This window comes from Meleagris gallopavo, chromosome 3, assembly GCF_905368555.1.
Source record: "Meleagris gallopavo chromosome 3, MGAL_WU_HG_1.1, whole genome shotgun sequence".
Lineage (NCBI taxonomy): Eukaryota > Metazoa > Chordata > Aves > Galliformes > Phasianidae > Meleagris > Meleagris gallopavo.
In genome coordinates, this window is record NC_139406.1 from 40,942,281 (window position 1) to 40,959,309 (window position 17,029).

General features: G+C 33.8%; 1 protein-coding gene across 5 annotated transcripts in view; it reads left to right on the forward strand.

The window, feature by feature from the left end:
• Positions 1-15,567: 15,567 nt before the first annotated feature.
• The window catches only part of CDH19 (cadherin 19), a 61,535-nt gene continuing 60,073 nt past the window's right edge, over positions 15,568-17,029 (forward strand). The window contains exon 1 of one of the 5 annotated variants that reach the window (XM_085220715.1): positions 15,568-15,872. The gene's annotated coding sequence lies outside the window, so the exon portion shown is untranslated. The remainder of the gene's footprint in view (positions 15,873-17,029) is intronic. The other 4 variants (XM_085220716.1, XM_085220714.1, XM_085220717.1 and 1 more) reach the window with 4 other exon arrangements.

Consider the following 17,029-nt stretch of genomic DNA (forward strand, 5'->3'; position numbering starts at 1 on the left):
ATTTTGTAGCTTGTTCTTTTGTTTGGTTGACTTGACATTGTTAATTAATTCTATGTAGAAGTAAATGGTATATTAATTGACAGGCTCCTAAAAGTGTAATTTCTTATCTGACCAGGGATTGAAGCCATAGGGTTGTTTATAAATTAATACTAATCCAGAAGTCAAATAAATTCTCTGAAGGAAGAAAAGCTATTGCTTGTTCTATTTCACTGAATTTCAAAAACAGAGATTGTATATAAACATAACAGTGGAAGTCAGCCATTGCTTGACCATTTTCATGATCTAGAAAAGATGTTGTAACCAACTCAGATTTTTAAATGAGGTCCAGCTGCTGTAGTCAACAGTGCCAATCAAAATCACTGTCATTACTAGCTTTGATGCCAGGCTATCTGATGTTGACAAGAGCCTTCAAAGAGACAAGAACAAGAACAGAACAGAAGATTTAAAAGATTTCAGAGAATAGAGAGATAAAGTAAAAACAAAACAAAACAAAACAAAATAAAAGGTTCATCCAGGTTTCAATTATTGGATTTGAAAATTACTGAAAACTGAAAAGATTTTCATCTAGTCGGTGTAAATCAATCTCTAAGTGTCAATGTGGTGGATAATAAGATAATAAGTAGAACTGGCTGAGGATAATTATTGTAGTTTTGAAACAATTTGAACAATTTGAAGCAAATTGTTTTGGCAACATTCTGATATTAAAATAAAAGATCCCAGAACTCTGGAATCATAGGAAATGAGGACTGGGTTGGACCTTGCCATGTTATTATGTTTTTCCTTTGCACAAAGACAGTCTCTAATGAACTTAAACATCACAGCAGATGTTTGAATAATCTGCTCTAAAATGGTAGAACTTCAATTTTGTATCTAGTCCTCTATAACCCTCAAGCCTTTTCTTATTACATAAAATTCTTAGCTATGTCAATCATTCCTATCCCAGTGACTATTATTTTATAGCAAAGAAATAGTACTTGCGTATTCTCACTGTTGGACAAAATATATGTATATACTCCCGCTATCTGACCTCACACTGTAAGGCTTAGAATCAGGTTATTTATTTATTTATTTATTTATTTTTATATTTTTATTTTTTACTACCATGATGATCACTGTGAACACTTTACTCACTTTCTTTCATGTATACCTTTTGTTTTTACCTAAAATCTTAGTAGATTTTAGAATATTATGTGTTTTTAAATTTTATACTGTAATATACTGTCTTGCCACAATTAATGTCTTTATAAAACACCACAATAGCTGTGTAGGTGTTTCAAAATATTCTATACTACAAGCTTTTTATCAGCCCTGTGGAAAGATTGCCCTATCTATAATATGCTCTTATTGCATTTGTGGTTTAACAGCATTCAGATATAATGTTCTTTACCTATTTACCTGTCATATTCCTGAAGTGTTGCCTTTATCATATTTTGATTTAATTTAAAATTTCAAACAGCTCACTCTCAATTTAAAGATTGTTCACTATCATATTTTCCATGCTGCCAACTTGTATCTAAATTGTTACACTATTTTTCCCTGAGATTGTGTGAATTACCAAACCTATTTTTTTTTTTTTGTTATGGTTGGGTTGCTCCCAGAACAAACAAAGAAAGACAATTTTGTTTTATATGGTAAAATAAAACTACAGAGGGAACATTTCAGGTTTCTGCAGTTACAGTAAAAGAAATAAACCTAGGTGGCCAGATTTCTCAATCTTCCCTATTTCTGCTTTGGAGAATCTTAGTGAAAAGATCTATTCGTGAAATTTGAAATGTTTTGAAGAAGGATATCAATGTTTATTGTCATCAGAAGCTTACTGAACACCAGAATCCACAGTTCCTCTCCCTAAGACCTCCTCTATCAGTTACTGAATATTAGACTAAGGACCCTTTAAATCATAGTTTGCAGTTTGAATATAGGTTGTATTAGTGTTTCATTTCAATTGATTTAATTTCTGTCTTCTCCCATCCTTCAAAATATCAATGTATGACCATTTTCAAAAGTTTGTAAAACACACAAATAGAGAAAAGAACTCACAGGGAAAAGAAACTGAAAACTTTTGAGGACATAGAGAAAGTATTCTGCAGGGCATTTTATGAGGGCATTTTAGCAACCTTGAAAACAGTGTTGTCTTAAATGACACATAAAATAATAGTCAGAAAGTACCACGTATAGGCTAGTGATCCAGAAAGAAAGTAGAAGAAACAAACAGAAATGTACTTATGGCAGAAACCAGATTAAAAAAAACAAAACACATAAATAAAAGATTTATTAAATCTAAGGTAATATTAAAATTGATAGGGTCTTGGATGAAAGTTTGGTTAGATTTCCTTAGAATAAGTTAGTAATGTTCTATCAAGAAAAATATCTCTGTATTAGTAGGTCAAAACCAACAGAGTTAAGAAATAATATTGATAAAGCCTGAAGTGAATTATTTATCTTACAAGACAGTAATATGTAGTAGCATCAACAGTAATAGGAAAGAAAATAAAACTTTCTACTGCCTTGTGCCCTGGAAAGAAAATCAGTGCCAGTGAATTGCAACAGAGACTTTCTCTTCCCCCTCTCCTCTATATTTTTCCTTCTTTCATGGCTGGGGTGCCTTCTTTGACATTACTCATCCATCTGCAAAAGCTATCCCCTCACCTTGAGGGTTCAGGTGCTTGTCAATAGATGCTCTGTTTCAGAAGAAGGCAGCCAGGCATGAATACATTGGGATGGAAGAATCAAGATTCTTTTTATCCAAAGTTCTGATTTATTTCTTTGTTGGCAATTTGAAAACCCTTACAATTATCTTTATCAGTGTTCACTCATGCTACTTTAGTAAGTAAAATAACTGGGTGTAAGCATGTATGTTTTCTGATGGATGTTACGGCTAAGAGAACATGACAGTGAGCTACAAGATTCATTGCCTATTAATTTTGCTGGTTTATTTTAGTAAGCAATTTATAGCTTTTCCAGTATGTCTTTTACATTCTCCGTTCATTAATTGAGTCCCATTTATACTTCTTCTTTTGCATTAAAAGATGTATTGTACTATTTAAAGTCTTAATTTGGCCCATATGTCAAAACTATATCTCAATGAGCCACATACAGCACTTTTGTATGAATTGCATTGTGTAAGTCTTTCCCCTTCTGTCTTTTTTTTTTTTTTATCCTTGCAAAATCAATTTTTTTAATAGAAAGTGGAAAAGGAACAAATAAAATATATTAAGGAGTAATATGAAAACACAAACCATGTCAACTTGACTACGAAGGCAAGTGCAGGCTGCGGAAGCTATTTTAAATCCCAGAGAAAAAAGAATGGGCGAAAACCCTACACAAAAATGCAGTTGTCCATGTAAACTGGGAGTAGTTCAGTGGCTTTATTTTACGAGTGTATTTTGTTGCAGTAGCCTCTAGTTTTGAAACTGATTATCCCAGGTTCCTTGTTTGTCTGCCATCCTAACCTATTTAAATTATTGTTACTAAAAGTAACATGAAAAACAGTGTTCTCCCTAAAAAATTTGGTAAACAGATGGTAAAAAAACAAAGACAAAACAACAACAAAAAAAACACCAACCAACTAAACGTCAGTGCTAAAACTGAAAAATAAAATAAAATAAAAAAAGAGAAGAAGGAGGGAGAATTGAGGCAGATCATTCTCATAAGTTATTTTTAAATGGTCATAGTGTTCTAGCTTCCAACGGCTTTTAATTGCAGAGAAAGAAGCAACAACAACATAATCCTTGGATCTACTCCAGTGTAACTGAGGTGAGAAAGAACACTATTTTTTTTTCCTCTGAAGTTTTTCTGCATGTTTTGTTTGTGCATTTTTTTCCTGACATGTAATTTCTTATTGTTTCATTCATTATATGTTCTATGAGGTAGATCATCAACTAGTTTAATTTTTCATGTTTGACATATCTATTGAATGGCCCGCTGATTCTAAAACAATATGTTTGCAGTAGGGTATAGGAAATGTAGTTCTTTTCTTTGATTGGCTAGCAGCAGGCTGTGATATCTCTCCTACGATGTGTTTGTACTGTTCAAATGTGCACATAACCTGCATGCTGATATTGATCACAGTAATGACATTTGTCATCTGCTCTATTGTAAATGTGAGAAGCCACTTCCCACTTAGCACGCCACAATAAAACTTGACTCCCACTGTGTACACTTTAGTCTTTATTCAAAGTATAATGAACTTTCTTACTGATTTAGCCACTTAGGCTCCTTTTCTGCACAAAGCGTGTTAATTTGTACTTTCTCTTTTAATGGGAAGACCATGACTTTGTTAGATGATTTAAGGTATTAATGTATTTTTAAGATCTCAAAATTAATCAAATTACTTTTTCACCCCAAAAACTGAGAATATTTTCACCATAGGTTTAGTTTTCCTCCTACATTATTTTGTGTTAATATATTGCTTATTATAAGATACAATATTGCCAGTGGTTGCTATAATGATCTTTAACATCTGTTCTTTACAAATACCAACTGTTTCTTAATTTGGTGCCATATTTAAAAATAATTTCCTGCTTTCAACCCTCAGTTTAATACCCAGTTATATTTCATAAAATTCTGTTTTACTCAGTAGCTCATTTTTTTTCTTTTTTGTATGCTTGACTCTTAGGTTATAATTGCTTACTCCTTCTCTCATTCTGGATAAATTTGATGGAGTGAATAATTTTCCTAATTAACTGCTTCTTACTGCTTGTAAAGACTAAGTAATTCTTACTTTTTTTTTTTTTTACATGTATTCTGCAAGTATAACCAGCCTAGCTAATTTCTATTTTTCCACAGACAAGAAAAATCATTTGAATTAATCAAGAACTGAACACAAAGTAAATACAGATAAACATACTTTTTTCAATTGAAAAAATCCAGGAAACTCTAAGCATCTAGTTTTTATTTGTACTTATTTCTACATTTTCTGAAAGGCAAAACTGAAAGATTTCAGATTTTTTTCCTGTTTCTGACTTGCTTGAGTCACTAAGAAGATTTAAAGTCTTACACAAATATAGGCTCTTTTAAAATCTCCAGCTTTTCACAGATACTGGACAATTCACTGGATTAATACATTGTACTTGAAGTGTTCTGTTGCGAAAGTAAAAACTTTTGCAAGCTTTTTATTACTGTTGATAGAAGAATCCATTTTCTGATATTCTCCTGATTTTGCTTAAAATGAACAGATCAGATACAAATAATGAATCTTTTTTGATGAATATCAGATACAATCATTTAAAAGAGCAAGAAAAATTCTATTTTTTTTAAGATTAACTTTTTATGATAAAGAAACTTACTCTTTTCTCTGTACGTTTCCTAACACAATTCATTGCTTTTAGAGTCTCGTAGACATTACTGCACATAATATGAAAAACTAATAATATCATTAACCTAGTGGTTAACACATACGGACGAATTTATTTCTTGAGCTGTGCCCCTAATTTCAACAGAAAGTGAAACAAGTGGTTAAGAAGTACCATTAAAGAGTGAGTTGGTTTGTGTCAATATATTGGCCTCAGAAGCAAAAAAGAGCATAAAGCCAAATGTGACTGAATATAAAATGTCAATTATTGACCTCTAGAGACTGAATATTATTCCTCGTAATAGGGTACATTAACTTTAATTCTCACAAATTATTTTTTTAATAATTCTACATTCGCTTATATATATTGCTTCTTCTAAGAGTAATTGTAAAATTTTAAGTTAAAAATGTACTAAGCTATGGTATGCAAATTTTGGGTTATATAACAATGCTAGAAAAATAAATGAGGAAGAACTGCAATCTTGTTTAATGTATCTTAGGATATTATACTGTAAATTTTATTTTTGATTTTGCTGAAGATGGCTTTCTTTGAAATAGTCTGATTAATGTATACTTTACATACTGTAAATATTTAATTGGGGAAAATAATTAATGTTTAATGTTTAAATGTTTCTATTACGTAATTGTTGGGCTTTTCAGAACATAATCATCTAACTTCCACTTGAAATATCATTACCAGTCTACAAGCTGAATTTATTTACTGTGTTAAAGAATATTTTAATGCTGTTAATATCTCCACCATGTAGGTTTTATAAAAAGGGAGTAAACAATTTTTCTTTCAACTTGTTGTTGTAGTGTATTATTTGAATTTTGTATTTTGAAGAATTTTTTTTTTTTAGCATTGTCAACTTATTCTTTACTACATTCACAAAGTTTACTTTTTCTTACTTGCAGACTGCATACTTTACTCTAGCAAGAGATGCAAAATCAAATATCTTATATCTTAAATTTTCTTCTCAAATATCTTAAACAAATTTCATTTAATATCCATATTGTGTACATGAAGTCATTTTTTGCTTTGTTCAGAAGGCCAAACAGGACATTATAAATAACTACTCGTAAGCATTTATTATTTTTCAGCAGAAAATCTCAAGTCTGTGGTACATGAATATGTGTGCTACCAATTTGATGTATCCAAGTTCAAGAGTAGGTTTCTTGGATTCCCCCTGAACAAATATCATTATAAACAAAGGGAAACAAACGCATCTATTCAAAATCAAAATTTGTTACTCTAGTTAAAGTCTCAGCAGTCTAATGATATAATAATTGGTTACAATTATTAGAGGTTGTATTTCAAATATATCCTATTAGAATTAATATGCTCAGACTTCATTGTATGCTTCCCTTTTCTTTGGTGAAGTGTTCAGCAGTCTACAGTGCCCTTAAAACTGCTGCGGTCAATTGCTTCAGTGTGGGTTAAAGGAAATTTTACAGTGAATCTTCAGTATCCCCAGCGCTTCACTGACAAGATCAAGATGTTACAGATCTTGTCTTCCTCCTCACTGACGGACTTAGTTACTTTTTTAATGTTTTTTGTATCTTCTTCTATATTCATTGGTCTGAATGTCCACATTGCATCCAAATGCACCATGTACAGTATTATTTCATCCTTGCCCATCTTAACAGGTTAAATTCCTTTGGAAATTATCATCTCTGGTGTCATCTTATGCCAATGATTTTAAGACTTCTGCTATTATCTCATGCCTCCTCTCCTCTATGCAGCATTTTAATCCTGGGCGGTAGCTCATTCTACACATTCTCTGGATGTGGTCATCCATCCAATTTTTTATTCACCAAAGAGTCCACCCTTCAAATCCTTATCTCTTCATTTTAGAGATAAGAATGTTCTGTGGGACTGTGCCAAAGCCCTTACAGATGATGTCAGTTGCTTGTCTGCACTTATTGTCACTCCGTCATAGAAGGCCACCAGATTGATCAGGTACGATTTGTTCTTGGTCATGTCATATTGACTGTCTTGAATCAGCTCCCCGTCTATTATGTACATTAACAAAGCTCCCAAGAGGATCAGTTCCATAATCTTCCCAGACATTAGGCTAATCGGTCTGCAGCTCCCCAGGTCTTCCTTTCTACCCTTTTTTTAAAAAAATGACAGTGACGTTTCCCTTTTTCCAGTCCATTGAGATTGTTCTGACTGTCATGATTTTTAAAATATGATAGAGTGGCTTGGAAACCACCTAAGCCAGTTCTTGTGATGCATCTCATCAGGTCCCATAGACTTATATAAATTCATTATCAGGTTCTCTTAAAGTTGGTCTTCACTCACTGTGGAAGAGACTTCATTCTCTCATTCCCTGCCTCGAGGTTCTTCGAAGACATGACAGACTTGAATGCTGTAGGAATAATGACTGACAGTGAAATCTGAGGCAAAAAAAAAAAAAAAAAAAAAAAAAATTGATTACCTCAGCTTTCTCCATTTTGTTCTGTCATTTTATTTATCAGAGTAGTTGCACTCCATTTAGTATTCTCTTTCAAGGTAGTTACCTTGTATTTCTTCTTCTTTTCTTTTTTTCTTCTTTTTTCTTCTTATATTCTTTGCATTCCTTGCCAAGTGTACCTCTTACTGTGTCTTGGCTTTCTTGATCTCATCCCCATACATCCAGGCAGTGTCCTTATACTCTTTTGCAGACCACCAAGAAAATCATGTGATATTATATATTACACGATTTTTTTTTTTTTATGTGCAAACAAATAAAAATGATATTCAAGGAGGCCAAGATGAGTCCAGACAAAGTTTGGCAATTCCAAAGACATGGGGTGTTATTTCCACAAGAAACTGTGTAGAAATAGAATAGAATGATGTCATTATATTAAGCTAGAAGATTGTGATTGTTTGCTTTCAAGATGTTCCTAAGAAGCTTGAAGTTTATTTATGGGATCACACATTGAGTCATTAATTTTTCCAAAGTCAAGCCAATAGGTCATTGACAATAAAGCTGATTAATTGATTGTATTGATAGACTCCAGAACATGAGACTATTTTTCCAATTATCACAGAGCTATGCAGGGCACTATGCGGAAAATTGTGTTTCCAGCTCAGGTCTAGAGCATATTTGAAAGCAGAATTTAGAATGTCATATGCCATTGCATATTGTTTTCAGTAATATAGTTTAAAATAATAGGATTCAAATTTATTGGGAATGGTGGTGATGGGTTGATAGTTGTACTTGATAATCTTAAATTTATTTTCCAACCTCAATGATTCTGTGATTCTAGGATTCTACAATTCTGAAAATTTCTACTTTCTCCATAAGAAATGCAGACAAGATTGATGACATTAAAGATCTAAACAAATGTTTCAAGAGTTTACTTTACTAGGAAATTGAGATTCTATAGAGATAGTGAAATGAAGACACAAATTTACAATAAACCATGCTGACAATTTTATATATTATGCAGTGCAGAACCATAAAAATAAAAGTACATCAGTTATTAAGGATAGCCACAATATTTTTCTTCATACTGGTATCAGTGATCTTTCATACTTCAACTAGACAAACTTCATCACTAGAGCTGCCTCCACAGCATAAGAGGAACCCTGCATATAAGGAAATATTTTCCTTGCTAACACACAGAGCACTCATCACTGAAGTTGAGATGACAGATAAGATAAAGAGCTGTACCTATTACTATTCCAAAGTCTATTGTTTTAATGTAGAGAAGATCAATCCCACAAGAGTGCATGCAATCACACAAGGTCAGAAATGTACCCAAGAAAATAAGCTTTACCTCCTTGTTATTTTTGATACTTAGGTACATGTGAATGAAACTACAGATCTATCAGATAAGTCACCTGTATTAGCTTGACCCTTCATTCTCCCACACATGCTCTCAAGTCATTTGTCATGCATCTCAGCAGAGCTTGATATATTCCAGTTGCTTAGAGCATCATCTTGCCTCACCAGCCTGCCTTTCCTAAAAAGGATGTAGCTATCCATGACAGCATTACAGTCATATGAGTTGTCCCATCATGTCTCTGTGGTCACAATGAGATCATGGCCCTGTGAAATGCATACAGATCTCTAGTTCTACCTGTTTATTCCCCACTGTGTGCACTGGTATACAGACACTTCTGAGAATAAAAGAGAGCAGAAGATGCCAGTTTTCCTCCGGGAATGCAAAAGGATCCCCCATAGCTATACTGTTGAGATATCTGGCCTTCAGCCTCATATCACAGGAGGCAGCTAACATTTATCTCTCATCTGATTGGCCTGACTTATTTCCAGATCAGTTGCAATGGCATGAGCATTGCCACTTTGGAACTCACTCCCAAAGTCCTTCAGTTTAAAGCCCACCTTACTAGGTTAGCCAGTCTGCTGCCAAAGACTGAACCACTTCTAGGTGGATCTCATCCCTCCCTAGCAGGTTATAATCTTCACAGAAAGCCCCACTGTCATAAAAACCAAAGCCTTCTCTCCAGTGCCAGCCACATAACCAGAAGTTATGCATCACATATCTATTTTTGGCTTTCCTCTTTCCTCCAACTGGCTAAACTGAAGGGAAGATAACTTGGGCTCAAGTGTTGTTCACTTGCATTCCCGGGGCTTTATAGTCTTGTTTGATTCTGTCCATGTTATTGTTTGATTCTAATCTTGTTCCTATAGATGAAAATAGGATATAGACAAAACTTTTGGCTAACACCAAATTACTATTATAGGGTTGCAATGTAAGCATTAATTATGTCTGCTGTACTGGTATTAAAACAAGAGTAGAACCATTAAGTTATAATATGGTACTAATGAAAGCTATGTCAGACTCTTAAGTAAATATTGAATATTTTGTTATTGTTGTGAAATAAAGATTAAACATTTTAATTAGTCTATTAGCAATAATATTATGAATGTGATTTTAAGTACTCTAAGGAACATAAAGATTTGAGTCTGGGCCTATGATAAATATTACCAGTGATCCTAAAAATATTGGGTAACTGGAATAAATAGTATCATATTTCTTTTCCATTTTGGGAGCCAATGTCAAAAAGAGAAACGCTTCTGCATTCTGTACCAAACAGAATTCAAGAGTCTGTTTTGTATCCTTACTGGATTTAGCTTCCTGAATCCCTAAGCCCTTTCCAAAGATCAGAGTCATTGAATGGCAAGGATAATTCCTTTTCCTATCATCCTCCTTCCCTGTGTGAAACCTCACAACCCTGCTGGTTGCATGGGAGGTGGGATGTCTCCTGAAGGCAACTGCTCAACTGCTGTATGAGTTGTTCTCCATCTGGCTGCAAGTGAGCTGGCCAGCACCCATGGTATGGCTGACCTTGCTCCTGGGCTTCCCATGTCTTCATTTGATTAGGACTCTGTCCTAGTCAAGCATTGCTTTCTCCTTCCCCTGACTGCCAGAAAAGATGGTCCTCTGCCTGGCTAGTGACAAGCTGTGCAAGTCACAGTTTCTCCATCTGGTTTATTCTTGGGAAGACAAATTAACTGTTCTTAATTTAGAATGCAAAGTCTTTCCCTACCCTCTATCCCCAGCCTACTTACTGCATCTACAACATATTTAATTTTGACTAATTTCTCATAATCTGGAGGGAGGTCTGGCTGTTTCTTTCTCTCTCTCTCTCCTTTTATTTATTTATTTATTTTTCCCCTGTCCTTTTCTGTTCGCCAGGAACTAGCAGAATGTTTCCAAGATACCCAGAATTTTTCACTCACAAAATAACTTTTACATCTTTATGTAACTTTCCTATTCATTCTCTATTCTTTTGTAAAAAATAACCTTCTCCCACACCTGTTACAAAAAGTAACAGCTTAATCTTTATATTTTTACTGTATTTTTACTGCCCTTCAGATATATCACTGCCAACTACACACATGTATTCTTTCTTCTTACTCAATTGCAAAAAGCCCAACAACACACATTAACACGAACTAATTCTACAAGAACATCTTACATCCTCAGTGCCAAATTGTAAAACACATAACTGATGTTTTAAACAGACTCTGTGGATACTTCTTTTTTACTATAAAATAAAAAAATATGAGCAGGCTGGTTTTTCTTAGATTTTATCTTAGAAATACTTGTTTGTTGGTGAACTGTGCCTCTGCCTCTTAGAGAACAACACATTTCTTTGCTGTTATTCATGTGATATTCATGTCAGATTCTTCAGCTGTTCTGATTGGTGTAGACCACACCAATGAAGCTTTACTTCTATCCATCCTGTTCACAGAACAAACAGGAGCATTTTACAACCAGCAGTTATTCTGTATTAACTGACCTGTCTTTGTCTTTTAAAGGAAGAGTGAACTTATACCAGCTATGAATCTGTGAGAGATAGTGCCATGTTAACAGTTAGAGTAGCATTTTTTTCCTAAAACAGAGCAAAACAAACAAACAAAAAATGTAAATTTTGTTACTGTTTATGAACACAATTTAGAATTCTGAAGTTTAGCCCACATAAACTGATCTGCTGATTGCCTTAGGAGTTCCACTGACTTCACTGCAGCTTTAAGCTAGCTTTTCGACAGAACATACTGTTAATATTTACATTTATACACAGACATAAAAGAGGCTGAGTGTATATATTACTGAGAGAATTTCAGCAAAATAAATAACGTAAGCCTGTCTTTACAGAAGACAGAGTGATTATTTCATCTGAAGTAATTCATTTGACTCTCTTGCTTTACTTTTGTGAAGATGGGCAGGTTAAATGCTCTAAATTCTACTTTTATTTATTTACTCATATACTCAAAAACAACAAAACAAACAAAAAAGAACCAAAACCACCACCACCAACAACAAAAAACCAACAACAAACAAACCCACAAAAATAAAAAATTCTTTTAGTTTGTGATAGGTTTGCATAAGATGAAAGCAATTATCATCACCATCAACAACAACGAAAACAAGCTAGGATTAATTTTAAGACAGTTCAGGTTAAATTGTTGTCCCAGGAATGGAACTAGGAAATTTGTATGGACTTCTCTTATATCTACCACTGAATCTGAATGCAAAACACAAGTTGCAAAGTAAAAAAAAAAAATTTCCCAACTTCCCTCTCCCTGAATTAAAACAACAAAAGGAAAGAACGAGGAATTTTCATCCCCCTCTCACTAAAAAAAGGCACATCAAAGAAAGCATGGTAATTTTAGATTCTTTTTTTGTTGGGAGAAAGACCTTTTCTCAGGCCATAATTGAAAACTCTAGCTTTCATTCTAGAAAAAAGAGCTCTCCAAGAAAAATTGTCTTATTATTTTCACCTCTCCCATACCTAGAAAGCCAAAGAAATTTAGACTTTAAGGGTGGTCCACAGAGATTAGAGTAAGGGCACTTTGTCTTGTGCGAGCTTCATAGTTCCCATGGACAAAAAGAAAATATTTTGTCCTTTTGCTTTCTTCTTCCCATGCAGCTCTGCTTGGCAGCAGGGATGACAGTTGGATCTTTTCCTCACCCAGTGGCTCATCTCAAAGGCTTTTCTCTTTACACAATTGTCTTTCAAGCCATCAATTTCAAACCTATGATTTATCCTTAGCTGGTAAAACTAGGATAAAGCACTGACATTTTCAGATTCTTCAGACAAGAAACTCTTTATTTTATTTTTTGTTGTTAAATTTAATGTCATACAATTTTGAATGAAAATGTCACGGGGATTAATTAAAAAAATAAAACACGAACATGAAAACAACAACACTTTGACATTTCTGAAATTGGAATATTTAATTTCATTTTGTAGAACAAACCCAGCAGGGTTACTTTTTGGCCACTGAAATGTATATACAAATGTCTTTTCCAAATGAAGTCGAATTGACCAATTCTCAAACCAATGTCTATATCAGCTCTCCAAGAAATTATAATGGATCCAAACAACTGTTTGGTCAGTCATAGCTATAGATTTTGTCTCCGTATTATTCCTTCATGAACCTGTGGTTAACATTTCTAATATTTCTCTCCCTTCATGCTGTTTATTCTTTTCTACATGTGAATGAATGTAAGAACACTTATTTAGATATCTACCTACATACTGCAGAGATAGAACAGTTTTTTTAACTCTTGTAGTGGGCTGTCCACATACGTGAAAAAATGTATGAGGGCTACACAGTTAACCACACGGGAAAAAATGCACATCTTGTTGTTCTTCACCATATCTTATAATAATTTATGACTGAATTCTGACTCACAGTCTGTATGATGTTTAGCTAAAGTGGCTGCCATCCTCTTTGTAGAACTGTGGGAAAGTTTCTTTCCAATAGCTCTATGTTAACTTATTCATTTATTTGGATAAATTAGTGTTCATTCAACTTTTTCCAAACCTCCACCAAGATTTTGCCGAGGTGATCACGAAGCTCACATGTTCCCTCCCAACTGGTCTGTCCATTTGTTCTGATTCCATTGCTATTTCCACTGGCAGCAAGCAGCAGATGTTCCCAGTGGAGTGAGATGATGTTAAGCTTTTAGCATACCTTAAATTGAAGCTGTGTCAACAGCCAAAGCGATGCTGGCTGCTGAAAGCTGCCATACTGCTGATTCTTCTCCGCAGGAAACAACATGGTCTATGAGGCCAGGGGGAAAAACAAAAACAAAACAAAAACAAAACCACCACTAACAGGGTAAATGTTTTCATCAGTATGTGACAATCAAAATTATATCCCTTCAATGTTAATATAAAAAAGCCTATTGCAAACAGATGCTTAGGCAAAGAGAAGTGGAGACTGTTTATCATATGAGAATGCTACTTCGTGTGCAAGCATGTGTTTTTCTTTTGGTTGAGAAACATTTCTTTCATAATTTTTGGAATTTGCCTTCTTGTATGCTTTTTTAAGGTGCAGACTACATAGATAATTTCTTTTGCCCTTACTATTGCACATTAACTGTACCCTGCTAAAAGTCTCCTTCTCTATCCTGTCAATTTGCCTCATAATCTCTTCAGCAAACACTTCCATTTTGGTTTCTTTCCTACTGCTCTATTCTATTCCCTTCAGATGGCACATCTTACATTATATCCTGTGAAAAGACAGCGTGCTCAGCAAATGAACACACCTTGTTTAACTACTGTCAGCAATGCTTTTATCCTTTTCCTTCACCTACTTCTACTTAATCCTGCTCTGGAGAATGAAATGTCACCTATTCTGCAGTGCTAGTAAATCAGTGAGACTAATGTATTACATACACTGAAGAATCACGTTTTCTTATATACTGTCTTTTGTGTTCTGGCCATGATTTCTGAATGTCTGAGCAAGATGTGCAGAGTTGACCTTGCTTTCGTTCCTTTTTAGAAATAAATATGTAAAAAATGTGATAAACAATCACATAAAATTTTCTCGATTTCCACAAAGGAACAGATGCTAAAGTTTCTTTGAGTGAGGAAGAAGAAAGAGAAGGCATTCCTGAAGTCACCAACAGCATAAAGGAAAACTCCAAAACAGTTTTAGAATGTTGTTTGTGCTTCCTTGTTTTTATTTACTTAGTTTAGTTTTATCATTAGCAGGATACATTAAGTCTGCAAAAACACCATTGTTGTTGTTTTAACTTTTTAGATTTCTCAGAAAGCCTCTTGGCCTAGCGTAATACTTGTGTAGCACTAATATTATCTCACCATAAACCTGTCTACTATAATCATTACAGAAGTGTTACTGTAATCCACATCTCTTGTGTAGTCCCAAAGTATGCTTATAATGTCTTTTTGAGTGTGCAAGGAGAGTACAAGAAGTATATAAACTGTTGTTAAAATTTCCTAAATGTAATTAACATAAAATTTCATTTCAATGAAGGAAATACATTCCTATTGAACAATGTTTTTAAATTATTTTTAATGATGCTTATACCATTTCCTAATTTTTCAGATGGTTAAAAAAAAAAAAAGAAAAAGAAAAAGAAACAATTCTAGGAAATAGAAAAATATCTTTAATAGACAATTGCAAGAAAAGCTGTCAAAATATATAAGAAAGTACATTCAACTATATGTTGGGCATTGTTATTTTTTTTTCCTTCTCATTGATGAGATTTTATGATTCTTGAAACTAAATTATTTTGGGGAAAATAAAAAATCTGGAGTGCAAAAAGAAAAAAAAGGAAAAAAAAAAGTATTTCAGAAATTCTTCTTTCACTAACTTTTGTGACTACTCTAAATTGATTACTTGTTTCCCTGACTAATCTCTAAACAGAGGGCATATCCTTTTCACTTGCAAAGTGCTCTCACACAAAATGAATTACCTTCCCACCACCTTGGTTACTTGCCAGGGAGTACTTTATTTTTCCACTAGGAAAAGGAAAATCAGCTCGTATTTTGCTTGCTAGAGCCTTCTGCATTTTAATTCTGAACTCTGAATGAACATCAGAGAGGCCTTATGATGTTTTGCACAAAAGTGCCTGTGTTCATAGTTTTACTCAGGGCACCCAAAATAGCACGCAGCATGCAGTGTCGTACTGTGAGTTTTCAAAAATAAAAGCAGGAGTGACTTATACTGGCAGGAAGCTGTAACTCCTAAAGCTTTTCAAGGATCTGTGAAGTTAAAAAGAACTTCTTACTTCTCCTCATCTGTTGTTTAATTTGAATTTAACGATACTCACTTCTCCAAACCTTGAAGGCCCTGAGATTACACAGGTAAGATTTTTATGTTTTTTTCTTTGTTATCTCCAAAAATCAAACTGGAAATATTTATCTGGGTGTCTCCAATGCAAAGTCCATGATAGACAAAGCCAGGAGTCATCCAAAACTTCGAAAAGGAGAAAACAACTTATTCTGTTTCCTCTGAGTTTGTTGTGTAGCTCCTCTTGCTGCTGAAATTTAACTAAGTTGGATTTACCAAGTGAAAACATTTCTATGCCTGCACAACTTGCACATTAAAATGTTCATGCTGATTTTCATGCTGTTTCTGCAAGAGCCCCACCTCTGACAGATTGTTTGTGAAGACTTCACTTACACTCATGCCAGTAACTGCCATTAAAATGTGCTTGCAGTGCTTAGAGTGAAAACTATTGTTATCTTACAGGAATACTTAGAAATACTTCTTGTTTTGCTATTCTCCATCTTACTGTAGCAATAAGAATCTATTTTCTTAAAATGCAGCTTAGCCGTAGCTTTACATTAAGTTTTGTTACTCTTTATAATTCTACATCTAGTAAAAGCAAATTGTTTCAGAACACACACACACACACACACACACACACACACACACACAAAAGGATTCTTCTACTTTTATTGGATCTGAAATGAAAAATGACAATTTTTCAATAAACAAAATTTTCATAGAGTAGTGCAATATATATACTACCAAATATTTACATTGCATGTTTCTTCCATAAGTATGCTGTTAGGATGTATAGTTGTAATTTATTTTTCATGTTTAAACTCTTTGATTAGCCTCTATCTGAGATACATGCATTAAAATATAGCCCAGAAATATTTAATAGCCATTCACTGATTATTAAAATGCTAAATATCTGTCAATTCACTCATTTTTTACAGATTATTTTGCTATGAAATTGATAGAATTAAATGGCATTTGGATTATGTCATTACTTGTTAATAAATTGTAATTTAAAGTCAGTTGAAGTTGTAAAATCATTTCAGAGAAACTACTTCTGATTTGTAGGAGGATAAATTTGCACTAAGGTACAAAAATTGGTCTGTGGATTCAGTTTTGAGAGTTATAAAGATACGTTTCAATGTTCAATATTTTCCTGTTAGAAGTGTTGAACTAAGCAGTTACATAAAATGAATACAGACAGGCCTGTGTCTGGAGTTCGGAATTTACGCTT